The following is a 15,440-nucleotide window of genomic DNA, read 5'->3' as shown; positions in this document are numbered from 1 at the left end:
TTGACTAAATAGTTACTAGACTGAAATCATAAATTTTAAATGTTTTTGTGCTAAAAGTTTTTGAGAAAGTAATTGCGCGTTATATAGCGGCACCACTGCCGAACTTTGTCATAATTTGTCCATATCATCTGTCAAAATAAAACATGTTCTCTGGTCAAAATTCATTCGCAACGTCAAATAGTACTAAAATTTGAATTTTATAATATAAAAAATCGGGATAATCTGCAAATTTTATTATTGAAAACTACTTATTGAAACTGGTCTATTTTGTCTGAATTTTTCTTTTTTTGTTTTTGATGCGCCGTTTTCGTCAGGGGACTCTATACAATTTTGTCTAGAGACTTCTCAGAATAACCATTCTGAAGTAAATTCGTTTTAATTATTATTTAATTCAACATTAACTGATGCTTGGTCACTGCATATGCTGTTTGCTCGATGACATAAAGTTTTAACTACCTATTGCTTTCTTAGTTGCTTTAGAATGGTTTGATTGAAAACTTAAATATTGTCCCGTGTTTGTAGGTTTTCTGTATAAAGAAGTCTTAATAGATCCTCCATTTCTACTAACAAGGGCATCTAGAAACGGCAGACAGAGGTTTTTCTCTTTCCCAATCGTCAATTTCATGGAATTATTTTGTGAATTGAGATGACATCCCGATCCAATCACACTTCTTTAAGCCACCCTATAGAAGTTAAAATATTTTCCTGAAATACATCCTAGTACATACTTAAGGTTTGCACTTAAACAAAATTCCCAATTTTTTTTATTCTAGGACCCTGTATAGGCTTTGCTTTCAGCATTGAACTCAATAGATTTTGTGCTTCTTTAACATTTTAAAATAGCAAAAAATATAACATATATAATAACGATAATTAAAATTCTATCAATAAAAATCTATCAAAGAATGAAAACGAAATCATATTACCATAGAAACGAGTTTTGATTTTTAGGACTTGTCGGGGGGATAATAGTCTACCATATTTTCATGATTTTTTTAATTTTCTCTAAAACGGTATCTAAATTTGGAAAATTATAAACGGGATTAACCATTTTAGAACTAGAATTTTTTTTATAAACAATGCATTTATCTCAAAATGTCAATAATAAAAAAAGTGTATCCTCTTGTAAAGACATTCCGGGGACATACTGTATTATAACTCCCAGGCAAATATAATTCGAGAGACACAAATCCTATAATACCGGAAAATCTGATCTAACTTTAACCCCCTTTACACTTCTCTAGAGTAAATGCTAAATTATCCCCTGATATAAACGTATGGTCGAGTATATTATTCAAAATACCGGCCTTAAAATGTTGCTCAACTTGCTAACTAAATTAGGTCGTAAATTCTTGTTTATTTATTTATTGCACTACGATGCATTATTACTATTTATTATAATACCTCGGTGCGTATTTTCCCAAGATTCATATGGATTATAAATTCGACGAAGTTTTAGTTGGTTTTCCCAGTTAACTACCGGTTTCCATCAAGAACTTTTTTATTCTTTAAATTAGGTTTTATTACTTTGGAAACAAAAGTAATAGAAGACATTTTTTGCAAAGCAATATTGTTATTAAATAGATGCTTAGTGATGTTTTTTTAATACGACAAAAAATCATAAAAAATTGCTTATTTCAAATAATCTGAAGAAAAGGTATAAAAAATTGTGTATATGTAAGTACAAAACTGATCTAATACTTTTACAGTTAACGACTACTTGTTAACGATAGCCGATATGCAGCATTAAAAAAGCTGAAAAACTATTAAAAATTGGTCAAGTGCGAGTCGGACTTGCGCACGAAGGGTTCCGTACCATTCATTATCTATACAACATTAGACACTCTATTATTATAAACTTTTTTTTCCGATTTAGCTGCCATTTTGAATGCGCGTATAAGTAATTAAAAAAAATGAAGAAACACATTACTAAAAATTGTATTAATCAATAATAAATATGTAAAAAGTAAAAATAAACGATTAAAAAAAGTCGCCTTCACTAGGATTCGAACATGCCTTACTACGGCTGCAACGTCATAGTCCAACTAGCAAATATAGTTCCCAGTCCTTTTTAAAATATCACTGCCCCTAAAGTATAGTTCCTAGACCCACCCTGCCACTTAAAATGTTACTCTATAAGGAATAGTCACTTTGAAGTATATTTCGAGAGTGACCGGTTAGTGCCTACCTACCATAAAAGTGGAAAATAAACACCCCGATTGCAAGTCGCAAACATGTAATTTAAAGAAGTAGCTGGAACTACCCGAATCTTCGAATATGACACCATAAAAGACCAAAAACTTTATAGTAACTTTTCAAAGTGCTACCATAATGCTACCAAAAGTGCTACCATAATGCCTCCATTAAGTTTTTGTTACTTTATAGTAACAATTTAAGTTACGAGGTAGTCGCGGCCACGACACCTAGTTACTTCTAATTTATAGTAGCATTAAAAGTAGCAAAATAGTTACTGCTACCTTCCTAGGTCACTATAAAGTAGCCGTCGCTCATCCACTGCCACTGAAAAGTCACGGGGGTCAAAAACGGCTACTTTATAGTAACCGTAACTTAATATACCCTAATAAATATAATTGCCGCAGATTGCATCGTGTGCTGCTCTGTTTTAGTGTTTTCTTTTACTTGCTTTTAAGCTTTATTAAAATTTAGATATTCTAGTACTTTCTACCGAAGAATTAAACAAAAGGAATCACTGCGAGCCGATGCATCAACATCAGAAACAAAAACTACATTTTTCTATAATCCTACTGATGAACATCATAAATCAGGTAGTTACTGAGACATTTTTGAAGCTGTTTCTGTAGATGAGTGTAGTGTTAGTTCATCTGAAACTGAATCTCAGAGGAGAACTAATTTGAGAACCAACAACAATATAAAACAAGAGCTAAAAGAGGGGGCGTTAAAGTACCTCATATAGCTCTGAATAATATAGAAACACTAATAATAGAAAATGCACAATAAGTCAAAAATAACTTCAAAGGACTAGGCGGAACGTTATAGTGGCACCAATGGAAGGTATAGTGGCCACCATCGCGATCGGTGTAGCAACGCTCCAATTAAGTGGCAATTTGGTGGCGCAGGGAACTTTCTTGGAAAAAATCACTTTATGGTTCCAAACAACGTTGACCATGTCCCAAAACAGTTATTGTTTCTATAAAGTTGTCTTTGGGTAGCTACAATTGTCACTTTATCAATCCGAAGATTTTAAAGGTCCAAACGGGTAGGGTTGGCCTAATATGTTATTGTTCCCGGTACTTTGTGGAAGCATATGGAACTATAAAGTATATAGTTATAGTTATTTTCTTATTTCTGACGGTGGACTAATATTTTAAAGTTTGACCCCGGTTTCAAGCAAATTATTATTATTTTTTAATTATTACATGAGTTTCTATTGCAAATAATATAATAATTTGAATATATTTTGAGAGGCGCTCGAAAATTTTGTTATATAAACCTACTATTTTATTCAGTAAAGTTGATTGCGTTCTGGAATTTACCTAAAAAAGGCGTTAAAATCGCACGGTAAATAACGAAAAAATAATAATGGCTTTCATAATTATTTTCCATCATGACATATATTTTTATGAAATGTGAAATTGCTTGAAGAGGTCGCTGCGAATAAAGTTCAACAGTTTAACGAAAGTTCTACATGTCGGTGGATAACACTTGGCTGCCACGAGCCCGCGACTAGGCAACTTCGTACCGGATAAGTCGCATTCACCAGTAGGCTACTTTATAGTAACACATCATAGTAACTCTTTTAGTGGAAAAACTACCCAAGACACTACCCGGCTACTCAAAATCTTTCCCCATTTTGGTCGCAGTTACTTAGCAGCTACGAATATACGACGTAGCCGCCGATGATCACCGCCCACTTTGTAGTGGCTTTGATAGTAGCAGTTACGTATCTGCCACTATAAATGCTAATTGGGAGCAGCGTAATGTCCTAACGCTTTAACCACGCGGCCACCGAGGGCTTGAAAGATTCTATATAAAATTCTTAGTTATAAAATAATGTTTAGTGACAGTACTTTTTTATTTATAAACATTTATTTAATTCTGTTCAAAAACAGATATAAGAACAAATACCAAAGTATTTGTTCTTATAGCGGCAACATAGATACATTATCTGTGAAAATTTCAACTGTCTAGCTATAACGCTTCATAAGACAGATCTTTGTGACAGACGGACGGAGGGACGGACAGCGAAGTCTTAGTAATAGGGTTCCCGTTTTTACTCTTTGGGTACGGAACCCTAAAAATTATGAAATGATAAGATGCAATTATGGTATTAGAAAAATTCCTGTTATAGCAAGCAAAATATACCGGGTCGGCATTTCTGACCTTGGGTGCTGATTTTCGAATTACGAAAAGTACGGTCACTGCGCTCAATAAAACAAGATGTAATAAAGAAGAGCAGGTACGCCTAAATGCATGAAATCTAGCATCGGATTAAGTGTTTATGCAATAAATACTTCGCATTTTGCTCTCTCCGACTTACTAGAATTAGGCAAAATAAACAAAGTCCTCCTACTCTGGGTTGGTTGGGTTAGAAGGTAATGAGAAAGCAAATGATGTAGCTAGAAAAGGAGTAAACACTCCATTAACTGGAGCAGAACCTTTCTGCTTCCCCAGTGGAAACCAAGCGGAACAAAGCGGTCAAGAACTTGGAAGACTCCATGCATATCCTGGAATGTGAATTCTGCAACGGTCTAAGACACTCGAAGAAGTTTCTCAGGACTTACGACCGAGAAAAATCTAAGCTTTTCCTTGATTTAAGTCAAAACAAACTTTGGATTGTCACGGGGTTTTTAACAGGACACTGTCTATTCAATGAACTTACCACCACTACATATTTTCATACAAGGCGAAGCCAGATCTGTCATGCATAGGTTAATTCACGGTCAGCAGCACATAAGCCAAACGCATAGTGCTGCTAACCAGAAGCTAATCGAAGAGCTAAAAGCAGACAAAGTATTGGGATTACCAATTGATGCAACAGCTACTAGGTATAGCTTCAACAACAAATTTAATATAACCATATCAGAAAGGGAAGACTGGAGTAAAGGTGTACCCATTCAAGCTGAGATAAATATACATTTAGAAGGTTTTTTACGTAAAAAGGACGAAAAGTTATTAGTCTCCAAACCAGTTAGAAAATATGTAGGTGACGCCCTTTACAAGTAGGCGTCATATTGACATCAAAATCTAATTTCTCATGTCAAAAAACTCTCAGATACCAATTTTCATCCAAATATTGACGTTACTTCTACACTTTGCATCTCCCAAATTAAGCATTTTAGGACATACATTTATACGAACTTTTTTACTTATTTTTATCCTCAGAATATGCTGCCGAAGTTTCCGGAATACAGTTCAGACCCTGTATAATTATAACTATACAGGGCGAGTCGTGCTCTGAATACTTTGGGCGAACAATAGCACTGTTACGTTGGCCTGGGTGCTCAGGGGCACGAGGGTCACAAGGGTAACGAAAAGGCAGATGAAAGGGCCAAGCAAGGCTCGTCAATGCCATTCATAGACCCAGAACCCTTTTGCGGCGTTGCAAAGGCGATCACGAGAATGGCCACGGAACGATGGGTGGCCAACAAATCTCTAGAATGGTGGAGAAACTCACCAGGGCAGAGACAGGCGAAATGGTTCATTGTAGAACATTCGCCAAAATTCACGGTAGACTTGATAAGCAAGGACAGAAAGACAGTCAAAGCTGTAGTAGGTCTACTAACAGGGCATTGTAAGCTAAATAGGCATCTAAAGCTAATGGGATTGACAGACGAAGCTATGTGTAGGTTCTGCCAATCTGAAGAAGAAACGTCATTTTATGTCGGTGTGACAGCCTGGCAATTGTGCGGTTCCCGGTATAATATAGGCAATGAAAGGCCATTGCCAAGGAGCTACATGGAGGGTTCAGTCTCCAAGTTGCTAAACTTTGTGTAAAGGATAGGACTGGAGAATGTAATCTAAGGATCAGAAGAGGACCACAATAGATCTGAGAAGGTCGCAGTGGATCAGGCCGAAAGCCACCTCTAAGAATCTAATCTAATCTAATACAATGAACACCTCAGATTGAAGCTAAGAAAAAACGGCGAATGCAGATTCTGTGATAGACAGGAATGCAGATTCTGGTCAAAAGAAACATTTTTTCTCTTTACCGTTTTTGAAATAAGTCCATAATATTGAGTTATTTTACTTTGAAAATTTCCAAAAAAAATGATTTTTTGCTAAAATTTTGACAATCACTGGATCTTTTCTGGATTTTCTTTCATCTAAATTTAAGCTACTACCTATGTTGCCATATTATCAAGAAACTATGTGTTTTAACTTAAAACTAAAAAAATTTTCAATTTTTTTTTCAAAAATTCCAAATTTTCAAAATTCTTTTTTGCTAAAAGTACCTCATAGGCGTGTTTCTGAGGCCGAAATATACTACCAGTTAAAATACTTGCACCTATTTCTGGGACACCCTGTATAAATAACGATATGTAAAGGAGAATCATATATTATATAATTATGATATAAGGATTACTGATATTTATTAAATATAATTTAAAAAATTCTTAATAAAAGCGGTAGTAATGGCCCTTTATGTCCCTTAAGTGCTGTTAAAAAGGCGAGTTTTGTTGATGTAAATAATAAATGTTTATATATTTATAATTAATTTATTTTTGTTTTCTAAAATATTTTGATTAAAAAAAAATATTTAAAAGTGGGCAACGCTGTGCCGGTCAAGCTTAATCACGTGACATAAAGTTTATTTTTTTATAGTATGAACTGTATGTATTTTAATCATTGTTGATCGCTCCTCCGTATTGTGTATATTAAAATATTATAGTGCTTAAGAGTGCGAAGGAAATATATATTATATTTCAGAAATCTGCCTAAAGCTTAGCTCGATCCTGTCATGTTAAGCCACATCCAAAATTCCAAACACACTTGCAGAGCTTCAGCAGTTGCCATAAAATAGCGAGCAATTTGTTAAAAAAAACATATAAATTATACAGGGTGGCGCACCTCATTCGCCTCGGTTGATTATACGGAAATGGAAAGATCTAGAAACAAAATATTTTGTGGGTATATGTGGGGAGGCAATGTGCACAATTTAAAATTATTTTGAAATATACAGGGTGTTTCAGAACTAAGATTCATACCAAAGTTATATTTTTTCTTATGGAACACCCGGTATTTTATTTCATTTTTGGATTCTTGGGCCCAAAAAAAGGCATTTATTATAAGGGTTAAATATGTTTAAAATCTTTGGTTTTTGAGATACTTAAAGATATTCAAATTTTCATGCTACAATATAATATATTATTAACACCCTGTATAACTATACTTCAGAATTAATTCTTGTGCTAAGTTTAAAGGTAGAGAATTAAACTTTACTGAAAAGTGTTATTACTTCCTTAAATTTATACAGGGGTATCAAAAACTGCTGATCTAATTTAACGATTTATTTTACATAAAAACTTCGTTATTTCAAATACAACACCCTGTATTTTTTTAAATAAATCAAAGCAGATTCAAATGCTCTTTCAAACTATATTAGGGTTTCCTATACCTACCTTACTCAGATTTTGAATGAAAAGCGATTTTTAAATAAAATTGCAATCAAAGTGGGTGGTGTCGCCATGGCAGTTTTCTAATAACAGTTAGTAATTATTTTCAAAGTCGACGAGACTTTATTATTTAAATTTATGGCAGTTTACTTTTATTTAATTTATCTACAATAGTTTAATAAATAATATTTATTAAATATGTATTTATTATTCTACCAAGAAAAACGAAGAAGTAGTCTATGATTTATTTTACAATGACTTGTATATATATGGATTTTCTATAAAAGAGCCAATTACGGCAAATTCTTTTTCTTCACTTTCAATGACAGGTTTCTGCCTAATAGTTTTTTTAAATCACACTACCAGCTCTGCGAAATAGGACCAGTAGTTTTTCAAAGGAACGCTTATCAGGAAGATTCATATTTGGATATCTTTGAGCATAAGTCCTTGAGCCCAAGAAGCAATTTTTCTCACAAAATAAAATCACTAGTAACATATCCATTCGTTCCGCCAGCAGATACTGCTTTATTTTTCTTGATAAAATAGTGAATACTTACTTATATTAAACTATTGTAGGTAAATTAGTAAACTGTTATAAATTATAAATAATAATGTCCATAAACTAATGTCGACTTTGAAAATAGTTACTGTCACTAGAAAAATGCCATGGCGACACCAGCCACCTTGATTGGAATTTTACTTAAAAATCGCTTTTTATTCAAAATCTGAGCTAGATAGGTATAGGAAACCCTAATATAGTTTGAAAGGGCAAAATTTGAATCTCCTCCGATTTATTTAAAAAATATAAGGTGTTGCATTTGAAATAACGAAGTTTTTATATAAAATAAATCCTTAAAATAGATCAGCGATTTTTGATACCCCTGTATAAATTTAAGGAAGCAATATCATTTTTCAGTAAAGTTTATTTCTCTGCCTTTAAACTCAGCACAAGAATTAATTCTGAAAAGTAATGTACAGAGTGTAAATAATATATTCTATTACCCAAGCAACACAGATAGTTTCAAATCCCTTCGGTTTAAGATTGGCTACCAAAACATAGTTCCTGCGTGCACCCTGTTACCTAATTTGTCACTATAACCGGTAATACCACTGCAAAGTATTTTTGGATAGTATCTATTACCACCCTGTTACTAGTCATTTGGAATTTAAAAACCCAAAATTAAAGTAGCAAATGGGTTGTTGTGTCTAGTAACAGTTACCAGGCGGCTACGTAGGGGCAACCAGGCCGCTACGTAGCAGGATAGTGGCCGCTACTACCCTTTCACTTTATAGTTACACAATATAGTGGCAGCGTTAGTCCCTGGGACCACCCGGTATACTACCCAGTTACCCTAAATTCTTCCCCATTTTAGTAACAGTTACGTGGCGGCAACGTAGCCGTCGATAGTGGCAGTCTACTTGATGGTCGCTTTTGTAGTCCCAGGAACGTACCTGCTACTATCTGTGTTGCTTGGGTATAGCATGCAAATTTAAATATCTTTAAATATCTCAAAAACCAAAGATTTAAAACATATTTAACCCTTATAATTAATGCATTTTTTGGGCCCAAGAATCCAAAAATGAAATAAAATACTGGGTGTTTCATAAGAAAAAATATAACTTTGGTATGGATCTATATTTCAAAATAATTTTAAACTATGCCATATTGTCTTCCCACATATACCCATAAAATATTTTGTTTCTACGTCTTTCCGTTTTCGTATAATCAACCGAGGCGAATGAGGTGCGCCACCCTGTATATCACTGTAATCACAAAACTTAAATCTATTTCCGTATTGTAACGGAATTTTAAATTATGTCTTTATTTTCGAGAACGTTTAGTCCAAACATAAGAAATATTTTGTTGATGTTTGACCATCAAAATCTTAAAAATAAAGAAGTTGTCTAAAAATGTGCTACAATACGGATATAGTATAATCGGACTATCGGAAGTATATTTTCGGACTAATGAAACGGACTCATAATTGTTAATTTTAAAAGATGATCAAACATGGTTTTTATACTAATATAACATTTTCTCTTCTAAACCGCTACCACCGCTATCCAACGGTTCAATCAGAAAATAGAGTCGTTCTTCGGGACGAAAACAAATTAAAACTTTTTCCGTCGCTGCCTCCGATCGAGCCTTTTACCGTCGTAGCGAGGGAAAACGACGACGACACGACGGTAGAAATGGCAGATAAAGAAAACACCCTTAACCCCGAAGACGACTAACAATAGTCGTATTTTGCCGCTAATGTTCCAATATTCTTCGAAACCGCTTTACCTGAGCAACGTTATTGTGAGTGACGGGACGTTTGCCGGTCGACAATGCGACGCTAACGGCAGCGCCGGGATGAAGACTTACGAGTTTACGGCGAGCGCCGGGAATCCAGATGGGCTCGATTAGCGTTAGAAGGCTTTATTGTTATTTTTCGAGACGTAATTAGCCGTACGAGGGTCCGGAATAGTTTAGCTGCGTGACGGAACTAGGAAAGCGCCAATTGTATAATTTAAATAAATAAGGATCTACAGGGTGTCCCAGGCTGAGCGTGCATTAGAAGTTTCTACAGAACCACAATATCTAGGTCGGATATTTTTTGCACATCATTATTTTACAACGAGATCTGTCGATTAAAAATACTTGCAATATGGCGGCAATTCCGGTAATACCGGAAGTTGACAGCAACTTTCTTATTTTAAATGGGTGCTCCCATTTTTTATTACATACTTAAATTATCTGTAAAATTCTAAGAATATTGATGTTAAACACTCTATACCTAACATTAACCATTTTTGAGAAAAAAAATATTTAAAATTTTTGGACGAAAAAATCTACCTGTCAAAAAAATTTGTGTAGCCTAAAAGTCTAATTTAGTGATTACCACCATAAAATAATTAACTAGAAAGAAGTGTCAACTCTGTGTTAAATCGTGGAAACACGATACGCCACCGAAAGTCTTCGTTGTCGTCTGGAGAACTAATTTTCCAATTGACAGGTTGACATGATGGCTTCATTTTTATTTCCGTTTCCGGTTATTCAATGGCAGACCCTCTTTCAGTTTAAATGTATTTTGTACTCTTTCTTATCATAAATAAAACAAAACAAAATTTTATTCAAACATATTTATTTGAAATATGAGACAACGGGACTAAATAAATATAAAAAATAAAGAATTGAATGATTTCTACACCAATTACTTAATTATATGCAATTTTAACGTAAATTAGTAAGGTATAAGCATGACTTACAGTAATTTGTAAATAAATACACGTATTCACAGCCATCAGGGACAGAAAACGGGGGCAGGAACATGAAAACGGGAGCCTTATACAAAAACCTGAAAACAGAAAAACAATTTTTTTTCTACTAAAATTAACAATGTAAAAATATCAATGGGTATAAAATATAAACTATACTGTTTAAAAAGCGTCCATTATTCCCAAGAGACCTGGTTTATAAATCAAAAAGAAGCAAAAAGAGGCTTTTAGTCGGATAACAATCAGATTGTATCAGTCAGATTTACTGCATTATTGACAATAAATCGCACATACTGGAGATAACTAATGTTGGCTATAGTTAAAAATGATCTTACCTTGCTGTAAATTGTTTCCATTTTCAAAATAATCGTCGATCATAAACATAACAACATTTTTTTTCTTCTAAAAAATATAGAAATAGTGTTTATTTACTACCTATATGGGACATACCTAGTACTGCAGAAACGTCTTTTTCTCCAGGATTGTTCATGTAATAATATATTTTATAGTCTGTGAAACGAATAACTTTGAATTTGACAGTTCCCGCGCGCTTTTCTAGTGTTAATTTTATTAGGTTAGCAACTTGCGGCCATGCTGACGCAATGCCGTCTCTAATAGAACAGCCCCGGAGTGAGATTTATGACGTCACGCTAGTTAAATACTACGGATTAATAAATATGTTGTAGAATACATGGAAAAAATTTCCTCGTATTTTAAAACTGATATAGTTTACATGAAATATACATAATATACAGTTAATAACTTTTTTAATAATATTAATTCATTATTATTTATTGTCTTTGTTTATTTTTAATATTTTGTTTATTTTTTAAAATTATTATTCTTAACACTAACTATCTACATTGACTATGGCTGAAATCGTACTCCATCCTAACCTAAATTCCAAGAAAATCAAAAATTTTAGAATAATTTTACATATAAAATGACAGCGATCTTTATTTTATAGCCATCGCTGACGCCTTTTTTCTATGATATTGTATTATTTGCAAATATAATTTTTCGAACATTGATACTTGCAAAATATACATATAAATTTTGTGAATGCAAATAATAATACATCACTATTAGTAGATATTGAATGTTTTTTGTTAAATTAGATCGATTTTCAAACACCAAAATTTAAAATATATTTTACATTTTACCCATTATCTTACGTACCTATTCATTATTTGTATATTGTAAAACATTTGCTGCATTTGTATGGTTTATAATTTATTTGCCAAAGTATTTATTACTATAAAGAGGTATATATATTGTATTTATTAACTGTATATTATATATATTTCATGTAAACTATATCATTTTTAAAATACAAACCAAAAATACGAGGAATAATTATGTTTTCCATGTATTTTACAACATATTTATTAATCCTTAGTATCTAATTAGCGTGACGTCATAAATCTCGCTCCGTGGCTGTTCTATTAGAGACGGCATTGGTTTGATATTTAGAAATGTCAAACGCTGATGACATTTTACTTTTGGCAATTATGACATTTCGGGTTGATTTTTGCAAGAAGAGGAAGAACTGTCACTTGTTTTATTATTTTCCTTTTCTATTTCACGAAAGTAAAAAGAGTTACCCTATCAACATTTTTTTGCATCTAAAAAATATAGAAATAGTGTTTATTTACTACCTATATGGGACATACCTATTACTGCAGAAACGTCTTTTTCTCCAGGATTGTTCATGTAATAATATATTTTATATGCTTTATTACCTTTATATTTATAAATTTCTGCCGAAATATCAAATTGAATTTACAAAACAAAACTAACCGGAGAGAATTAAAATGGCGTCGAAATTTGTTCTAGAACAAATCTGAAGTTGTCTCTGAAATCTGTCAATTCTAAACTGTGAAGTTAGACAATAGTTAGACAGAAACATTGCTGTCCTTGTCTAGGCCGTATTGAAAATATTTTTAATCGATAGATCTCGTTGTGAAACTATGATGTGCAAAAAATCTCCGAGCTAGATGTTGTAGTTCTCTAGAAACTTCTAACGCACGCTCAGCCTGGGACACCCTATATAACTATTAATGCCATATCTGTCTGTTATGCACTTTTCTCTTTGGGCAGAAATATTGGGTGCATCGGAATGCGGGACATATGAAATCCGATGTAAATTTTTAAAAGGTCAAACATTATCTCCTCAGATGATTTTATGCAAAATTTGTATTAGACATTTTTGAAGAGGCATCTAAAAGTTATTTGCAAAAATCTACCTTCAAATTTCTAAAAATTTATAATACGGCCCAGAGAAAGCTATAATCACGGGGGTGTCACTTGTATGGGAAAACCGGCAACAGTCAAATTTAAACCTGCCAGGATAAACGACAAAGAAAACAACATCTGCCAGGCTTTCTTTGTCACTCACATTGCTTAAATGATGATACCGCGGCCATTTTGCCAACAAAGAAGCTGGCCGGCTGTCCTGGCAAGTGATTTAAAACAAAATTTTGTTTTTTTACAATATTAAATTACCATTTGGATGATTTTAATGCGATTATTCAGTTAACTGGTAAGTCAGAAATTACACACAAATACTTAATTCGTAAATACAACTAAGATGTAAACGTATTTTTGTATTTTTAGATTTCAACTTTTAGCAAAGACCCGCCGAAGAACTTGCCTGGCAGCGTACCTGTTTAACTAAACGTATTATTTCCTGATAATAACAATCAAACAATATCAAACGTAAGTACCTCTATAATTTATGATGAAAAATGATTTTGATTATGTTTTATGTTATTTAAATACTTTCTAACCTCAAATAATAGTAAGATCCTTGTTTATATCGCACAGCCCGTTCAAAACTGTATTGTCTTCAAAAAATATTAACAAAACAAACAATTATTACAAAAACAATATCCTTTTAATCTGATTTATACCTCAGAAGAACGCCAGTAAAATTTTATTAAATCAACATTATATTATTTGGCCATTAATATGCAAAAAGGAGCATATTGCCTTAACTTAATTAAATTTTCTTTTACTTCTCTTGACAATGTTCTCTATATTCTCAATTTTAAGTTAGTAAACTTTTGAACGGGATGTGCGATATATTAAATGCATAATATATCCAAGGGTATGATCTGATAAAAGTATTTTTTGATGCATTTTTTGGTTGTTTATGCACGTTGGCTTGGTTTATGTTTTATTCAGCTTATATTTATTTGGTATAATAGTTTTTTTTGCCTTTGGAATGGCATACATTGAGGGTAGATAGTGTTTCATTAGATCATAAAAGGAATTTAAATTAGCACATGTTTTTTGAGATATTAGTGTGTTATTATGATACAACTACTAGGTAGTTGTATCATAGTGCCTTACGCATATTATTTACCTATTATTATTATTACCTATATATTCAGTAAATAGATGATAACATACTACTAAAATGTATTTTTAATAGTATGTTTATCTTTCCCATTCACTAGTTATTTGCAAAATGTATTTTGAACTAATTTAAGTCATTAATTGATCATCTTTCTTTTTCAAGTTCCGGGATATTCTTTTTCATTGTTAAAAAAATATATATATTTCAATATTATTGTAATATAAATCGCAGCTCTAAAAAATAAATGATATTGTCTACTAAATGTGTAATTTATTTACTATGAATTTTCTCTGAAAATAATAAGTCTTTAATAATATCATTGATTTGCTGTGTAAAGTTAATAGACATATTTTTTAATACTTTAAATTGTATTAAAGTAATAAAAAATATGTTTATTAACTTTAAACAGTAAATCAGTGATACTTATAAAAATATTTTTTAAAAAATTTCCCCTCTTTTAAGCCCCGCCCCTCCAATTCCCCTCAATTTAGCTAGTACTGCCAGGCTACACCAGGTGGTACCTATTCTCTCACCTTTAATGTACCTATTTTCTGGCTATAATTAAAATACCAGCAAAAATATGATCTTGTCATTGTCAAATTCGATGTCACATTTTTTTTTGTTCATAAGAATTTCTGTGGTTTGAAAATATTAAAAAAAGTTAATTTTTTTCTGAATTGGAATGATCTTCTATAAAAGAATTAGTTGAACTGAGAAATTTACGCCTCAAAATACAAACTGTTAAGGGGAGAATCTTTAGCATTCCACAGAGGTGGCATTTTCGGTCCATCTAAATTTCTATATTTAATATGCCCATAAAGATGGTTTTTTGATTTTCACCAAGTTTTTGAGGTTAGAAAAAAAATCAGATGTGATAAAGTAATTCTGATAAAGCTGGAATATTACAAAAGATAATACAATAGAATGTTAAAAATTCTAAAAAATCTTTATACACAAGATTATCATTTTTAACATTCTTTTTTATAAACAAAAATAAAAAGTGAAATAAAAAATATAAACTAACATAAACAATAAACAAAAAAAAGTACATTAAAAACATAAAGGCAACTTTTCTATTTTATCAATTCAAATGGAACAGAACTCCATCTGAAAGCGATTAGGGCATAACGCCGTCAAATTTACGTTCGAATTCTATGTGTGTGATGAAATCTAGCTACGCTTTAACTTCTTTCCAGTTTCCATATTTTCCCATTCGAGCTCGA

This window comes from Sitophilus oryzae, unplaced genomic scaffold, assembly GCF_002938485.1.
Source record: "Sitophilus oryzae breed Bouriz unplaced genomic scaffold, Soryzae_2.0 scaffold_1368_pilon_pilon, whole genome shotgun sequence".
Lineage (NCBI taxonomy): Eukaryota > Metazoa > Arthropoda > Insecta > Coleoptera > Curculionidae > Sitophilus > Sitophilus oryzae.
This window is presented reverse-complemented; position numbering follows the sequence as displayed.